Source organism: Lepisma saccharinum, chromosome 22 (assembly GCF_977018435.1).
Source record: "Lepisma saccharinum chromosome 22, izLepSacc3.1, whole genome shotgun sequence".
Taxonomy (NCBI): Eukaryota; Metazoa; Arthropoda; class Insecta; order Zygentoma; family Lepismatidae; genus Lepisma; species Lepisma saccharinum.
The window spans coordinates 14,922,211-14,940,862 of NC_139250.1; the positions used below are offsets into that span (position 1 = coordinate 14,922,211).

Genomic DNA, 18,652 nt, shown 5'->3' on the forward strand with positions numbered 1-18,652 from the left:
CGAGACGTCTATCTCGGTGTTAATGGTTATTCTCGGTCTAGTGAGAGCCGATCTCTCTGATGAAGTAGTGATCACAGCGCGTTATGACATCAGAGGCCCCGGGTTCGAATCCCGTCCTGGGTATGGGTGTTCGTTATGAGTGCCCCCTCATTAATTTCATCATATCTATACTTACCCTTATCTTCTCGAGTAACCAAGAGTGGCAGAAAAGCGAAGTAAAATAAACAAAATCACATAAATAGATTCTAATTATGAGCCACTACAACAATTACTTAAAAAATAATATATTAGACGCCTAATATTCTGTACATACGTAGGTATAAGAAATCAATCAATCTACGTGAGTATATGTATATATGTGTGTGTTTGTTTGTTCCGGCAAAACTCTCGAACGCCTGGAGCGATTTCAACCAAACTCGGTACACGAATCACTTGCAATCTCGAAAGAAATACTGTTGGGGTAAGACACCCCTGGCACCCCTAGGGGGGTGGGAAGGGGGTGACATGTAAAACTAATCGAAAACGACCGATATTAGTGTGAAATCCATAGTTGTCAGCGTCGCTAAGATGAATAGTGACTCTCCCAATGCCATTCAACTCCAAGACACCCCTGGTATCCCTAGGGGTGGGGGTTGGAATGGGGTGACATTTAAAAAAATCGAAAATGACCTATATTAGTGTGGAATCCATAGTTGTCGGGGTCGCTTAGATGAATAGTGACTCTTCCAATGCCATTCAACTCCAAGACACCCCTGGCACCCCTAATGGTGGGGTGGGAAGGGCGTGACATGTAAAACGACCGACATTAGTGTGGAATCCATAGTTGTCGGGGCCCCTGAGATGAACAGTGACACTCCCAATGCCGTTCAACTCCAAGTTCATTTTACACTATAGTTAGAATTCATTATATTCCTGTCTAATAGAAGATTGGGATAAATAAATATATAAGGGCAACGCCGGGCAATCAGCTAGTATTCTATAAATATACAGCCATTCCCCTGAAAAAGTCCCATAGTAAAGCAATTAATATTTAGGAGGAAATTTGCATACACTCAATATCCTAATTTATAGAATTCTAAAAGTACTAAAAAAATTCTCGGACAGAGTTCTACTCTGGTGTTGGTTTTAGATACGTCTATCTTGTTCTCAATCCTGGTTTGATATTGAAATAATTTTCGCTATCTAGAGTAGCTTTTCTTCCACTTTTGAATAATTGCGACGATGAGGATGACTGACGTTATGGTGAAGTTGACTTTCAAAGAACGTCCATGTCCAGACTGGGATTAGAATCAGGGACCCCTAGTGTCGTAGCTCACTGTGATAACCACTTTACCATGGCGGTCGGCTTGTTCTCCTCAATCTCGTCTCCTGTCTATTTTAAACGATCGCAAGAGGATGCTGAGATTTATGTCGGTAATGTCTTTATCGAGAACTTTGAAAGTGATGGCGCAGTGGTAACGTAATCAAGAGATCTAGGGTTCGATACCCGGTGGAGGCACATTGCACAGTGGTTTATATCCCACTTTAAAATTGTAGGCCCAGTCACGATTAGCCTATCTGTGCACAAAATGGACTTCAAACAAGAATTCAAACAAATAAACAAGAGAATCCGAGTTGACCAATCACCGCGTCAAGACATCGAAGGCACCAACAGGCTAATATCTACTGTACTAATAGCCAAACCGGCTAATTGTCATAAGAGCGGGGGGGGGGGGGGGGATGTCGCCATTAGAAGAATGCTGTCGGCAAAATTCAAGTCGGACGTTCGTCAAAAGCTCAGCGCGACGGATTTTGCGAAAGTTTCGCGAAAGTTGGGAACAGAGAGGAGGCGTGCCGAGGCTTGCGCACGGGGAGGCGTTGTCTTCCGAATGAAGGTGGGTGTAGCGTACGTCACGTTAAGCGACCGTTGAATATCCCGGAGAGGTATACAAAACGTGCGGAAGAGTCGCTTGCTTCCTCAGTCGGTGCCCCTCTACTCTCACGCACGCCAGCATCCCCAGCCAGCCAGAGACTGCAAGGAACTCACCCCAAACGGGAGGACAAGGATTAGAGAACGCAAAGAGCAACAGGTAAGTCTCGCTTTCGTCTTCAAGACTCTTCAAACTTTCTCCATTTCCAGCTTTAACATCCGTCTTGCAAGGATAACGCCTGATTGTTATAGAACACGCTCAGCGCTAAAGTACATTGGGTCGCATAACCTGCAGGATAATGGCGTTTAAAGCAGAGTATGCTCATTTTGCGTAGATCAATTCGGGACTGCGTTTCAACTGGATCGCTCTAGCCACCCCAGTGGCTTAGTTCGTTGAGCACGATGTTGGCACCAAAGGCGTTCCTTTGTTAGTATCGCCTTATCAAGTCCAGGTAATCATTATTTCATTCTTATTGTTGCCATTAGCTGAAAAGTGGGTAAAGTAAAAAAAATGCCAGAAACTTAAGTAATAGACCTTTAAATTAATCTGACTTGTGGACAATATTTTAACGTTAACACTTCCTATTAGGCGACGAATGTTTTCCACAAATGCGATTTTAAGAAGTCCGCTTTGCATAGAAATAAACTAACCAGAATTCTAAACGTGGTCTAACGCAGTATCCAAAGCACAATTGAGTACGCACTCATATCAGCGAGGACTATCATTAACAATGGACAATGTTATGCACAAACAGAACTTCAAATGCTATGTTTTGCGTTTTTCCTTGTTACATTGAATATGTACGTATAAGATTAAGTTAGAATGTATCACGATTGTTCGTCAACATGTACGGGCAGTTATAGATTGCAATGATCCTATTGAAAGTAAATTTAGTTCGGCATTAAAGTACAGGCCGTATAATAGTAGGTTAAGTCGTCTAGCCTTTCGTTTGTTTATTTGAGAAAGGCTAAACCAACAGTTTAGCACTATGTGCCCCACCGGGAATCGAACCCAGGACCCCTTGATTACAAAGCGACTAAGTTATCACTACACCATTCTGGAAGCCACTAGCCTTTCTTGCTCACAAATATACTTAAAACATACTTTTCCCAACTTACTTTATCATCATTGTATCTTACCCCGAAATCGAACTCAGGACATCCCAGGATACGCTAAGATAATGTGTATACTAAAGAGGAGACTTCGCCATTTCAAAGCCTGCAAAAAACTTGTAAGAATCGTACGCAGGAACTTCCATTCAACTCTATCTTCCAAGTAGAATCTGAAAATAACTTTGGCCAAGAAGGTGTCAAAGTCAAAGTTTTCTATGACTATGCACAGAGAGGTTAATCGAGACTATTCCTACAGTTTAAAGTGCGATTCGAACAATTGTTTCAAGTACATCAACCAGAAATCGAACCTGGCACCCTTTGATTACAAGGCTACCATTTCCAAATGTGTTTAGCCCTGGATTCCTTACCTCGCATATGGTACGGTAATTTTCCGGGATTTTCTATTAATCGCCCAATATCATTGTGGAACGATTTGTTTTCCTAAATTTTCCTTCGTTTCCTTCGAACCACCAGCAGCTGTCGGCCTCAGGGGCGGAGAGGTTATCACGTCACGCAACGACGCCGGGGGTTCCGGGTTCGAATCCCGGCATTCGTGTTCTTTGTCAGAGTTTCTTCATCAATTTCATCTCATCATCACTCATTCCCATTTTCGCGATTAGCCAAAAGTGGCTGAAAAGTGACGTAAAATAAACCAAATCAGTCAATTCTCTCTACCTAATACGAACAAATGCAACGAGAGAATTTCTAATAGTTATAGCAGACGAATCTGTTATAGTTATAGCCAACCAATAACGGAATTCACCAAAAAAAAGGTAAAGTGTTCTCCTGTGCATAGCACCACGCCATGAAGGCGTATAGGGGGTGTGGGGGTAACGCCGAACCCGGGACCTTTAGCATGGTAGTCAGACGCGTTACCGACTGAGCCACCGCGATCCCCGGCCGGTTCAAATCCGGGAACTTTTCTAACGGTGGAAGCGGCCCCGGCGCCCACCCAGCGTCGAATAACATGGGTACCTGGGGGAAACCCTGGGGGGTAAAGGCGGTCAGGGGCGTGATGCTGATCACATCACCCCCACTCACGACCGGATCAAGAAAGTGTGGGGCGTTACCCCCACACCCCCTATACGCCTTCATGGCGTGGTGCTATGCACAGGGGAACACTTTACCTTTTTTTTGTGAATTCCGTTATTGGTTGGCTATAACTATAATAGATTCACCGCTACTCGTAAAGGAAAAACTGTTCTCCCTTGTCCAATTATTGTAGATGGAAGTGTAATATATCATTGGTTGGTTCATTTAATTTGTACCGTTGGTTTAATTGCTACGGAAAGGAAAAGGGAATGAAATTGGATAAAACTTGTATTACCTTCGCTAAAGGTACCATCCCGGCATTTACTTGGGATTAACGACATGATATTTTTATTTTAAAATGTTTGTATGGAACCGAGACGTAACTAAGCATGATTTTGTGAACGATGAAACGTGGTTCTCCGCCTAGTCTAGAAACGACAGATAAAAATATTTTAAAAATCTTATTTAGTAACAAGGTACAGTCAGCGGCAAAAAGAATGGGACAGCCTAATCCTGAAATACTGGCTTCCCTTCAAGGCAATGTATGTGTTGCCTAACTCCACGTGGATTATAAAAGCAAATTTTCAATGGCAACTTCTACCAGCGCCTTAGAGCTAGGCAAAAACATATACTGCCTTGCAGGGAAGCGAGCATTTCAGGATCTGGCAGACCCATTTTTACTGTCGGTGACTGTACGTTTCTGTAAATCAAAGAGATAGACACTGTATTATTATAAATTAATAAACTACAAAATAAAGGTATTCGAATTTATTCAAAATTTCCACTCATCTTACTAATTTGTCGACGTGCTTGAACTAGACAAGACTGTAGCAAGTATTGGTTTCGTTTCGAATTTTAAACTCAGGGGTGCCGGGTTCGAATCCTGGCCTGGGCATGGATGTTTGTGTGTGTCCATTCATCAATTTCATCATATCATCACTCATCCCCATCTTCGCAAATTAGCCAAAAGTGGCACAAGAAGCGAAGTAAAATCATGCGCCGCCTAGCGGCAATTCTGTGAACTATCTGCTGTAGAGAAAAGGTTAAAACTTACAGAGAGGAAATAGTTTCATACTCTGAGTAAAAGAGCGCGCAATAGTAGCGTGGAAGCTATATTACAGGGGACGGGGTGGAGGCACTGACGTACGCAGAGGGGGATTATTGGGCTACACCCCCCCCCCCCTTTGAAAGTTTGAGAAAAATCAAACCAGTGAAATCTCTGGAAGAAAACATCTTGCGAAATGCTACCCCCCTTTAAAATGACCTGCTGTTGCCATTTCTAGAGTGTAAAGTTGTAAATATACGAACTATATTACTGTGGATGCCGTCCCGTATGTACTATCCATCTTTACGATTTCAGACTCTCCCGACAAGAATCCTGCATACATCAGTGGGTGGAGTTTTCAAATTCTGCAGTGTTCTATTTAAAACTCCCTTTACCCGTAAAGAAACGTAAAGAATTCCTGTTATCAGCGAATTTGTTCTATGTAACCCATTTTCTCAGCGCTATTCAGCTCCGATTACGTACGTCTCCCAGTGTTGACAATATGTACTCCTCCTATGCAAATCTGTACGAAATATTTCTGCCTCTGTACCTTTCAAATTCCTATTTCATGTGCGTTTTTTCCTTGATTTGCACGATTCTGTTTATGAGTCTGGTCTATGAGTAATGTGAACACTCTGAAAGCACCAGATCTATCAAGAGGTTACATAATTGCATTTAGAAAGGATGAATATGGCTCAAGAATCGATCAGTTTTTCGTTCATATTTCTCTGACTTCATAGGTAGGTTTTTCACTGCAACGTCTATGCTTTCTGATCTTTCAGATCAGCGTACGATCCTTTCCCCGCTAAAATTTCTTCCTGTGCGTCTATTTGCAGCCTCGTTTAGACCCAGAATGTATGCGTTCAGTTCCTAAGAGACACACACACATTAAAACAATCAGCAAATGAAACAAAACGTGCAAAAAATATCGAATAATGCCCCGCAATGTAAAAGTAATTCGTTTTGTAACAGCTATTGCAACACTGATAGTGTTTATATATTTGTGGTTAATGATCGATATATGTATTCATAATATCGTAACATCCCCCCATAAAACTGAGAAACTTTGAGGCATGACGTTCATAAACCCGATCACCAGCCGTTGCATTCATAGGTATCTAAGGAATGCCATGTCAGAAGTTAACCAACCTTCCTGAATCAGTGGTATTGCAAACAGGTAAATCAGGGGCTGACCCAAAAGGTATTATAGGGTATAGGGTATTATAGGAGGGAGAATAAGTATGGGGTGTAACGGGCGGTGAGGGATCATTCCATGAAACTATGGCTAAGAAGTAGCACAAGAGTTTTGGGAGAGCTGTACAGTCTCACGCCTAAGTGTTCACTCTGAAGGTCAGAGCTATCAGCAAAGAGGTAATTAATTACCTCTTCTAATCATGTGTGATCCAGACTTGAAATCGTAAATTCCAAATGGTTGTGTTTTGCCATCTCTTGAATGTTTGTAGTTAGTACCTCTCGCACCTTACCATCAAGCTTACCATGATAAGCAAGCTGCTCCATAATCAAGGATGAATGATCAGTGAGCTACATCACTCATCGGGACATCTAAACGTCCCTGGTTTGATCCCCATTCCTAGGAGAACGTTACGATATGTAGCTATGATATGTATGTACAGTTGAGACTGATTTATACGTAATTTTATATATAACGTACTGTAGGTACGTAAATGCATTTACACCTAATTCGATGTTATACGCACAAATTTCAAAAAAATATAGTTGATTTGTACATAACCAAGCTACACCAATGTGACACAAGTATAGATAGGCGGGCATGGAGGCGGTCGGTCTTAGTTACGAGATAAATCAGTGTGGCGCGGTGGTGTCACAGAGAAGGCAAAGATAAATCAGAAGAGAAAGATTTGCCGCAGTTCTTCAGAACATGAGACACATTTTTCTTTGTGCTTAATAGCGATGCAAGAGTACACACATTAAAAAGATGCCGATAGATTTGTAGTGTTCCATAATTAAGACAGAACAGCGGTACCTTCAGTGAACGTTTTCAGATACTACTGGTCGATCATGGAGAACCGAAAGAGGAAAAGTTACACGTTGACCAAAAAGTAAAATTTATACGGGAAGTTGACGCTAATCGACACAAAACTAGATCTGCAGATTTAGGCATCGCTTATACCACACTTTGTACAGTCATCAGTAAAGGAAATGCTATTTTAGACGAATTTTTAAAATTGGGTAATAAATTCAACAAGAGGGAAGATATGGCGCTTCTTATCTGGTTTCGACAAAAACGTGCTGCAGCTCTATCAGTTAGTGGAGACATGTAGAAAACTAATTCGATAGAATAACCTGTATTATATCTTGTTCCTTAAAATAAATACAATTACAGCATTTTAATAATGATATGATATGTTATCTAAATCTGATTTGTAAGTAATTCTCAGTTACACATATTATTATCTCTTCGTCGTGACATACATATAACTCAGGTTCAACTGTATGAATGTATGTACACACACACAAACATTGAATTGAATTGAAATGTATTTATTTAAATGTCGTTAACAGATTAAGCTTTATACAACACTGTGTGTTTAACACATATGCATAAAACTTTTTACAAATAAGGTTAAAATACATAAAAGAGGGTTGCAATAATATTCATGTAATATATACATCAGAAATTAAATAGGGAAGATATATAAAAGTTAAAAATAATTGTTCTTAAATTAGCTTATATTTTTGTCGAATATAATTTCCATAGATTGGGACATTCACCTGTACTAACGATTCCAATTTGTCCATCCAAGTGTTGGATTTCAAGACTACAGTCGGGCCGCGATAAGCGGTGGGCAATCAGAACGCAGAACGGCAGAACGTGACCAAATTCTGTCTCCTCGTTGGCTGCCATGTGGCTGGGGGTTTTCTGCGTTGGCACGTTCGCGCAAACAGGCGGACAGGCTAATCAACTGTTGGCAAGCTCGGGAAAAAATAAAACGTCACGCGAATTAAACACGTACGTATCACTATGCTAATATATGTTATTTCCGTCGTAAAGTGAGAAATTAACGAATCTAGAAGTTTGAATCTGAAGTTTCTTGTAGGTTAACGTTAACTTCCCGTGTGAATTTTACTTTCTGGCAAGCATGGAACATTTTCTCTTCCTGCTCTACACAGCAACCGAAAACCTTCACTGAAAGAACCTCTGTTGTGTTTTTATTATGGTACATTGCAAGCATCAGCTACCGGAATCTTTTTACTTGTGTTGTATCGTATCACAATTACCTACAAAAGAAAATGCGTCTTGTGTTATGAACAACTGTGGCAAATCGTTCTCCTTTGATTTCGTCTTTTTCGCATCTCGATACCGACCGCAGCTATGCCCGCCTATTGTTTTTGTATACGAAACTCGCCCTTTGTTTTGTAACGACATGGAATTTTTACTTCTGTGACATTGTTCAAGCTTCAGAACGTACAAATGAAATGTATTTCTTGAAAATTAGGGCGAATTACGTATAAACAAATTACGTACAACTTGGTTTCGCTAACACGTTTTTAAATTATATTTTGCGGAATCTACAACAATTTACCTCTAAAACAGAATTTCACACAACTGAGTTACTGTATTACGGAGAAGAATTTATCAAGAACAAATCAATTGTGTGTGAATGATTGATTGAGTTGGTGTTTTAAAGTGCACTTTATGCACACTACGGCTAATCTGGAATGGACCTACAGTTAGAAGTGAGATCCGAACCACTATGTAGTGCAATTTCTCCAAACAACTCTTACAAACACACACACGAACACCCGCTCACGGACAAAAGTATTCAATACAGAAATCGGACTGAATATTAAGAAAAACTCACTTCACTCAGCATATTAACGTTGTTCCTTCAAATATGAACAGAGTCTGAATGAGAACAATGGAAGTTTCCCGTTGTTGACTGTTTAACCAGATGTTTAATCCTGCACGTGTTTCTGTGGGCTCGCGAAAATCCTGAAGTAAGTCTATCCGGCAACAGCGCGTCGCTACAAGAGCGGGTGGCTCCAAGACGGTTGCTAGCGCGTCCCGACTGTAGTGTTGCAATTACATTATGATGTCTTCTTGTATTATAAACATAAACATACATACATACATACATACATACATGCACACCCATGCCCAAATTGTAAGTGTACGTTCCGGGAGACGAGGACAGCGACGGGAACGTTCTCGATGACAATCATATATAACCGGCTCTGGAGCCCTGCCAGCCTCTCCTCAAAGCTACCTGAGGAAGGAGCGGACAAAGCCGTGGTGCTGATTGCATAACTTGTACTTCTTTGCCCTTTTTACCTCACATAGTTACTGAGACACTGATCGACTTCTAGAAATATCTTGATGAGACACACTGTCTGGTTTTTAAAACCGAGAGTGCACACTCGCGACTGTTTGTCTTCAACGATATTCGGAGAATCGAGCATGCAAAATTCAAGCTGTACGCCTCGAAAGATGGGTAAACAGACGTTACGGTTCAGAAGCATTGGTAACTGACTCAAACTGACTCTCCATGAGAAATTTGCAGAACACAGCTAATATTTGCAGAAGATCGTGACGATATCAGAACAGAGAGAATGTGCCATGTTAGAACAAGCGGTTGATTCAACGATGACGTTTGCCAAGTGAGATTCAAGCTCTTGCACGCCAATCTCTCTCTCTCTCTCTGTTTTTTTTCTTTATCTTTCTCGCAGACATTCGTGGCGGGGGTGGTTAGCAAAGCACGCTACGACGCCGGGGGTCCCGGTTCGAATCTCGACCTAAACAAGGGTGTTCTTTGGTAGTGTCCCTTCACCACTTTCATCATACATTACTCTTTCTGATCGTCGCGATTAGCCAAAAGTGGCAGAAAAGCAACGGTATAAAAGAAAATACAAATCTCTCTCTCTCTCTCTCTCTCTCTCTCTCTCTCTGTTTCTCAATCGTTTTCATCACGTTGGTTGTAACATTAATTATATTCTCGCGCACACACATTCTGCAATACTGGTGGAGCCACATGGCACAGTGGTTCGGATCCCACTTTAAACCGTAGGTCCAGTCCCGATTAGCCTTACTGTGCATAAAGTGGACTTAAAACACCAACTCAAACCAAACTCAAACATTCTGCAATAATGAGCGATCTCAATTGACATTAGACGGGGGAGGGGGGTAGGTCTCCAAACAGTCACAGTCTTGGTCATAGTGGAGGTGATGTGATCAGCACCACGCTCATGTCGCCCGCTACGGTTTTCCTCACAGATACTCGATTTTACAAGAGGCTGGATTAACTCCAGAGCCGCTTTATGCAAGATCACGTACAGAAAAACTCCAACCTTAGACAACCTATCTCGCGAATCGAACCCAGGCCTCCTGCGTGGCAGTCAGACACCACACGCCGGCTATCGTTGCGGAGTGGTTAGCACAACGCCCTACGACGCCCGAGTTCGAATCCCGTCCTGGACATTGATGTACTTTGTAAGTGTGTCTTCATCAATTTCATATCATCCCTCATCCTCATCTTCGCGACTAGCCAAAACTGGCAGAAAAGCGAAGTACAATAAACCAAATCAGTCAGACGCCATGCTAGCTGAAGCACACAATATACTACTAAATGCCACACAAAAATCACATTTAGGATAAAAGAACGGACTGACACAATGGGGACATTGCTGAAAACGATAGATCGAGATTTTACCACTATTATCGATAACAAACCAGTCGATTCCTTACATGTAGTGAAACAACGATATCCCTCAGAGCGTCCTGTACTGTACGGAGAATATCGGGTTACATAGAACAGGTCGCCTGCCTGAACCCTACGCTGTCAAATTACATGGTTACAGATTTATCTAGGAGCGGAAGGTCTCGGCTTCTGAACACTTCGTCGGAGATGAAGTGTTCCTTCATATTCTTTCCTTGACCCGGCAACTTATAATGTGGAATTGAGAAATGGTTGCAAAAGGTAGTGATGCTCAAAGGAGGATAAAATTTTATGCGTATATGGGATAATTTTCTATCCGAATATCGGATAACTTTCTGTCGGGATCTTTCAAATATCCGGATATCGGATAATTCTCTATCCGGATATTTCAAGTATCCAGATATAGGATAACTTTCTGTCCGGATCATTCAAATATCCGGATATCGGATAATTTTATATCCGTATCTTTCAAATATCCGGATATGGGATAATTTTATATCCGGGTCTTTCAAATTACCGGATATGGGATAATTTTCTACACGGATCTTTCAGGTATCCAGATATGGGATATTATGATATCCGGATGTACGTATTATGCGGATAATCCAGATGTTCGAATTATCCGTGGATGTGCGTTATCTGGAGAGTTATATCGTTTAAAGGACTATCCACATATTATTTTATTCCACATGTTTGCATTGCACTGTACGGATTCTCTACAAATCCTACCTGAAAACTGTAGCATCATATATCCGAATTATCCGGATTATCCGTTATCTGTTATCCGAATTTTGCAACCAATTCTAGCAAAAAGTAACATGCTCTCTGAGAAAAAAATTGTGCGGGCTATCTTGCATGTGGTGTATAATTTTTTTTCGCGGCCTGACAGGCACGGTGCTGTGAGAATACGTACGGGGATCTTTCTAATTCCGCTCTGATTTGGAGTCTATAAAATGCATTGTAGCTATACATTCTGCAAGCGTACGTATTTCCTTTTTCGCAACTTACCATTGTCTTCTTTTCACCTTCCCTTTAGTTCTTTGCTTTCTTTCTTTGCAATTTAATCACCGCTTTCACGATCTTTTCTTCCAAAAAGGATATAAGATGTCGCTCAAAGCAGTTCTTCTAATATACGTCTTTGAAACCGTTCCACGTGTACGAAAGAGAACGAAATTACAAAAGTTTATATTCAGTATTTGAATACAGAAAATGAGAGAGAAATATGTTTGCTTATATTGAAGTCGCGCCTATTATTTATTACTTTTTCCTGGTTTTCATGTGTTATTTATTTGAGAAATTACATTTAATTGAAACAGAGACATTACTATTAAGCGAGTAGGGTTGTTTCTTCTTTTCAACGAATGCCAGATGAATTTTATTAATTATTGCAGTGGCAATTCAATCGCGAATAATTTGTTTACGCATAGGAATTAGTTAATGGGATTATTTAGTAATGTCCATTTCTATGTTGGTTACCTTGCGTCGTTTTTCTATTTCTCTAATCGCGACGAATGCGATAAATTGTGATATACGAGGGTCACTTCAAAAGTTACGGACATTGCTTATATAGGATGATCCAGTCGCATCAGTTGCAGTGTAGAACGTCGTGTGTACATTTCCGGGATAAGGTTACCCTGCTCTGAAAAACTCTGCCTTGAATCGCAGATAACTCGAAATCGTTCGGGAAACAGATGAATGCTAACTGCTTCCATACCCACGCTTCATCCCTGACACACTATCTCCGTTGGAATTGATATCACCCAGCCCCTGAAAATAGGTATCTATCGGCAAACCACCGGCCTCTGTGACAAAGCGATTAACACACCGCGCTATGACGCAAGGATTTTTTTTAAATATATTTATATATTTACCTTTTACAAGTATTTTGAAAGGTGGGGATTAAGTCCCATACCTTGTCTTACACTCTACCATACTGTACAAAAAAATATAATATATTATGCATTCAACATAGAAAATAATGAACATACAAGATACACATTTTACATCAGACAAACCACAATAAAACAATAGTAATTCAAAGACATACACAAGACATATATACCCAAGATGTACCGGGTGGCCAGAATTCAAGTTACCCAACTCAGAGCCCTCTGTAGCCTGTTTGAGGCATCGTAGAACTCTCAAATTTGGTGAATCCAAATAGAAAATTGTTCAATTTTCCGCCACCAGGTTGAAATGTGGCGCTGTACTTCCACGATAGGTTGTAATAATGACGTAAACTGCTCCAATTGCTTATGGATTTGCCTTTACCTCGCAATCTTGCAATAAACGAGAAATTATTTTCTCGCAACTTCCAGCCACTAACAAATGTCTTTCTAATTAATAACTCAGCTAAATCACTTTACGTGATTATTTGTACAACCTGGAAGTACAGCGCCAAATTTCAACCTGGTGGCGGAATATTGAACTATTTTCTTTTTATCGCCATCCTCTTCACCATGGTCTGCATAGTGGATTCACCAAATTTCAGAGTTCTACGATGCCTCAAACAGGCTACAGAGGGCTCTGAGTTGGGTAACTTTAATTCTGGCCACCCGGTATATACATAGCAAGCCATGGCAAATATTTCTTTTTGGCAAACATGTGTTAATTATTCGACAGTAAACTGAAACCAGCATTTTTACATTGTAGCGTTTTTACGTAAATTTTCTTTTTAATCTACCCTTAAAGATCTCTATTGAATTTGATTTTCTTATTAATGTGAGGGTTCATTCCAGTCTCTATCCACTGACACAGTAAAATAGTTGCTAGCAAATTAGGTTTTATGAGTTTTAGTTTTAAAAAGGTTAGAAGTTCGGGATCTTGTGCATGATAACTTAGGGTTTCCTAACGGAAGCAATCTGGCAGTGAGGTACAAATGATTTCCTGCCTGAAGTAATGTATATAGTAACACTAGTTTTCTGTACTTACGTTTTTTGTACTTTGTGAATGTTCCTTCGTCAGGTTCATCAAGTCACTCGTCCTCATCATCGAAATTAGCCAAAAGTGGCAGAAAAGCGACGCTAAATGACAAAACTCATATCAAATCTACGGGTAAACACGGCCCAACCATGGAGATGAACACATCACCTCTATAAATGACCCAGATGGTGAATGTGTGGAGCATTACCTCCGCATGTGCATGGGTGTTCTTCATGAGTGTCCCTTCATCAATTGCATCTACTCCTCACACATTCTCATCGTCGCGATTCGCTAAAAGTTTGGAAAAGCGACGCGAATTTGCAAAAATATACCAATGCTCATGGGCTAGCTTTACCTTTTTTGCGATTGCTGTATTTATGCTATTTTCAGCATTCCATTTCACTCTGTTGGTTGACTAACTGCCGTGAAATAGTCACTGTTTCATCATGTTTACTTTTATAAATTTAAAAAATATACCAATGCACATGGGCATTATAAATATTGGACAACATTGTCCGGAGAGAGTATTTGAAAATAAGATCCTTAGGAAAATATTTGGACCTAAAAGGGATGAGGAGACAGGTGAGTGGAGAAGGTTACATAATTTAGAACTACATAATTTGTATTCATGTCCAGATATTATTAGAATGATTAAATCAAGAAGACTTAGGTGGGCAGGCCATGTGGCACGAATGGGAGAGGAAAGAGGAGTTTACAGGATTCTTGTTGGGAAACCTGATGGTAAGAGACCAGTAGGAAGGCCAAGACGAAGATGGAGGCACAACGTTGAGATGGACCTAAAGGGAATCGGTAGGGTATATAGATCTTGCTCAAGATAGGGACAGATGGAAGGCCTGTGTTGCTGCAGCCATGAACCTTCGGGTTTAAGAAGGCTAGAGAGTTAATGTGTGATTGGTGAAATCTTACCAAAAATTGTATTGAGTGTATAAGATTGACGTGTAACACCGTGTTGTCCTTAATTACATCTGTTTTTATGTGAATACAATCCGTCCTTTATCAAAGGGAAACTGTTAATTTTGCTTTATATCTTGGAAAAATATTGTCCGGAGATGATATCCCGCTGTTTTCATTTCTTTTATCTTGCTCTCATTGTAATGTTTACTTTAGAATTCACTATACGACGAGAGAAACACAAGAGCAAAACAAAAAGATGTTTTCTCAAGTCCATTTCCGTGGATGCTGAATAGAATGGTGAGATGGAGAAAGATTGGATGCAAGCGGGACGTAAGATTAAGATACAAAGGTACAAAATTAGACTTCTTGTTCGGACACAAACAAAAGCATTCCAGTGAAGCTAGAATGGTAGGCGGAATTTTCATCAGTAAGCTCCTTGAATTAAGTAATAGCTTTCTACAGCAATACCCGTAGTATTGCATTCACTAAAACTCACAAAAACCATAGATTGTTTATTAATACTTTTTTGTTATAGAGGTGCAATTGTTTATTAAATATAATAATTATTATAATTACGTTCATTACCAACCAATTGTACACTGTCACTTGCATGAGTGTCTCGAATGACACGCATTCAAAGATGGCACCTGAGATGTCCACCAAGTGCATTTTGCCTCCTATTTACATTACACTTATGTTTTTATGAACAAAAGTAATACTAAAATATTGGGAACATCCTAGGGAACAATGTAATTTACTTTGATTTTTTAAATAAAAAAATTCACAGTTGAAACATCGAAAAAATACAGGTGGTGTGCTTGAAAGTCGCCCTCCTCCCCTCGGATAAGCTAGGCTTAATAGCTGTGATTCATAAATCACAATGAGACCTGTTGTTTAATAGCTGTGATTCATAATAGGAATAAGACTTTTAGTTAATAGCTGTGATTCTTACTAACAATTGAAACTTTGACTAAAATTGGTAAACGCTGTAAGTGCCACAAAAATTCAAACACCGTTTTCCACGTTAATCTGTGAAATGTGCCATGCTTATAATGTGGTAAACGTGAAATGTGGCTGGTAGCCCTCTAAGTAAGTTCAAAGGGCGTGTAAGGAGATCACTAGTGTGAACGTTCTTACGGGGTGATGTGCGGAACGATGCGATTTCCCAACACTTTCGCTTTTGGCACTTACAACGTTTACCACTTTTAGTCCTGAACTGTGTTTCATAAATCATACTCACAATAGTGGTTTAATAGCTGTGATTCATAAATCACAACCCTAACTGTGATTTAATAGCTGTGATTCATAAATCACAACCCTAACTGTGATTTAATAGCTGTGATTCATAAATCACAACCCTAACTGTGATTTAATAGCTGTGATTCATAAATCACAACCCTAACTGTGATTTAATAGCTGTGATTCATAAATCACAACCCTAACTGTGATTTAATAGCTGTGATTCATAAATCACAACACTAACTGTGATTTAATAGCTGTGATTCATAAATCACAACCCTAACTGTGATTTAATAGCTGTGATTCATAAATCACAACCCTAACTGTGATTTAATAGCTGTGATTCATAAATCACAACCCTAACTGTGATTTAATAGCTGTGATTCATAAATCACAACCCTAACTGTGATTTAATAGCTGTGATTCATAAATCACAACCCTAACTGTGATTTAATAGCTGTGATTCATAAATCACAACCCTAACTGTGATTTAATAGCTGTGATTCATAAATCACAACCCTAACTGTGATTTAATAGCTGTGATTCATAAATCACAACCCTAACTGTGATTTAATAGCTGTGATTCATAAATCACAACCCTAACTGTGATTTAATAGCTGTGATTCATAAATCACAACCCTAACTGTGATTTAATAGCTGTGATTCATAATACATACTAGAAATGAAACTGTGTTTTAATCGCTGTGATTTATAAATCACAATCTGACTGATTCACAGCTCTCAATCGCGTACCGTTTCTGTTAACATATACCATAAAGTGCTAAGGAACAGTTTATCTACTAAATATTACACAAAACAAAGAACGTGAAAAAGAGCAACAGAGTATTACAAAGTGAGCAAATCGTTCACTGCTCTGCGTTTGAAATTACGGTTTATTACTAATCACTTCAAACCGCCATCTTACGTTCTTTCATGCATAAACTGATTTAGTCTGGTTAAATCAATCACTTTTCGGTACTTTTCGGTTGGGATACGTAGTTACCTATTCTAGCGTACACGCAAAACTGACAAATTAACCCACGGTAATCCGATCTAGTGTCTAGAAGAGATGAAGTGGAGATGGACGGAAATACGATTTACGTACTTTCAAAGAAACTAATCAATTTCGCAAGAGACTTGCATACCCTTCAAACACATGAGTGTACTGATTTGGCAAAGCCTGTGAGAAAACCTGGTAATTCTAAATTGCATTATTTCTACATGGCTCTTGTACATTCGGACTGAAATTCTGAGTAAAATGTATTATTTTCAGGCATGACGTCGTTTTGTCCGAATTGTTAACATGGTAAAGTCAAGATCAACAACGTGATGTTTATTAAAAAAGGGTTAAGCGCTAATTTGCCAGTCTTTTTCATCATCCCTCTATACTCATGAGCTTCTTGAGAATAAAGGAAGAAGCGGAACGACAATACCTAATCTCATTGTGTTGGAATTGACAGGGCAGCGTGAATAAAAATGGTACCTAGAGGGCAAACAGCTTATCTTCCCTCCTTTTCTCTGTCTACCTCAATTTAGATTTTTAACATTCCGCGGGTGTAATGAGATTAAATGCAGTTAGGAGGATGGGATTTGGCAGGAGCTGGAAATAGTAGGTCGTTAGCAGATAAAGTCGCATCACAGTCAAAACAAGATCTGCTCGTGGAAAAATATAAGTGAGTTTCTCTGAGTATTAAACAGAGCGTGGTTGGCTAATTTGTGACGTCATGCTGAAAAATGTATATGCCCGACGGTGGAGGTAACGTAAGGATATGGAGTGGGGAGGTGTTCTACTGTTAATGTATTGTAAGGTTGGTGGAAACTGGCGGTATCCTTGCTAAGTTCGTAGCCAGAGCACTCTCCACTTCTGGGACGGAAGTGAGTAATAGTTTATAAATACCACGAGAAAAGTGCTGCGACGCCAGGGGTCCCGGGTTCGAATTCTGGCCTGGGCATGGATGTTTGTGTGTGTCCATTCATCAATTTCAGCCCCATCTTCGCAAATTAGCCAAAAGTGGCACAAGAAGCGAAGTAAAATAAAGCAAATCAATCAACCGCGAGATGAGTGGACTATACAGTGTCAGTACCTGGCTACGATATGAGAAGGTGAGACACGTTAATTCAGACAAGGATAGATACCTTTATGGCGTAGTGGGAACGTCGTCGCCTTGTAATCAATGAGCCCCAGGTTCGATACCCGGTTGGCACACACAACCACAGAGTGGTTCGAATCGCACTTGAAACTATAGGTCCAGTCCCGATCAGCCAACCTGTGCATAAAGTAGAGTTAAACACAAACAAACACAGAACAGATATTGGCATGGAAAAAGTTGTTGCTGGCCCGTAGCAGTGATCAGCTAATTCGCTGCAAGTCCAGGATCCCGGTTCGAAACCTAGTCATGAAATTTTGTAATTCTCTGAATGTTAGCCGACAATTGTTTCTTATTAGCATGCAGTGCTAATTGAATATTATTAATTGTCTTGAGCTTCAACTGCTTACCTGCCGACCCCCGTAGCGGAGTGGTTAGCATAGCGAGATACGACGTCAGGGGTCCCGAGTTCGAATTCCAACCTGGACATGGGTGTTCTTTGTGAGGTTCCCTTCAACACTCACTCATCCTCATCTTCGCGATTAGCCAAACGTGGCAGAAAAGAGAAGTAAAATAAAACCAATGAATCAACCAAAACTACGTTTCGAGAGAGGGCCTCTTCTATCGTCTTCTTGACGATGGTGGGGATTGAATCTGCGACAGATCTGTGATTTTAATTGTAATCAAGGGGTAC

At 40.2% G+C, this 18,652-nt stretch overlaps 1 protein-coding gene across 2 annotated transcripts in view; it reads left to right on the forward strand.

Annotated features, from left to right (window-relative positions):
- The window catches only part of LOC146005002 (allatotropins-like), a 346,212-nt gene that overhangs the window by 162,712 nt on the left and 164,848 nt on the right, over positions 1-18,652 (forward strand). The window contains exon 1 of one of the 2 annotated variants that reach the window (XM_083144109.1): positions 1,934-2,069. The exons of the other annotated variant lie outside the window; for it this stretch is intronic. The gene's annotated coding sequence lies outside the window, so the exon portion shown is untranslated. Of the gene's footprint in view, positions 1-1,933; positions 2,070-18,652 lie in introns of those variants that run through there. 2 annotated transcript variants of the gene reach the window in all.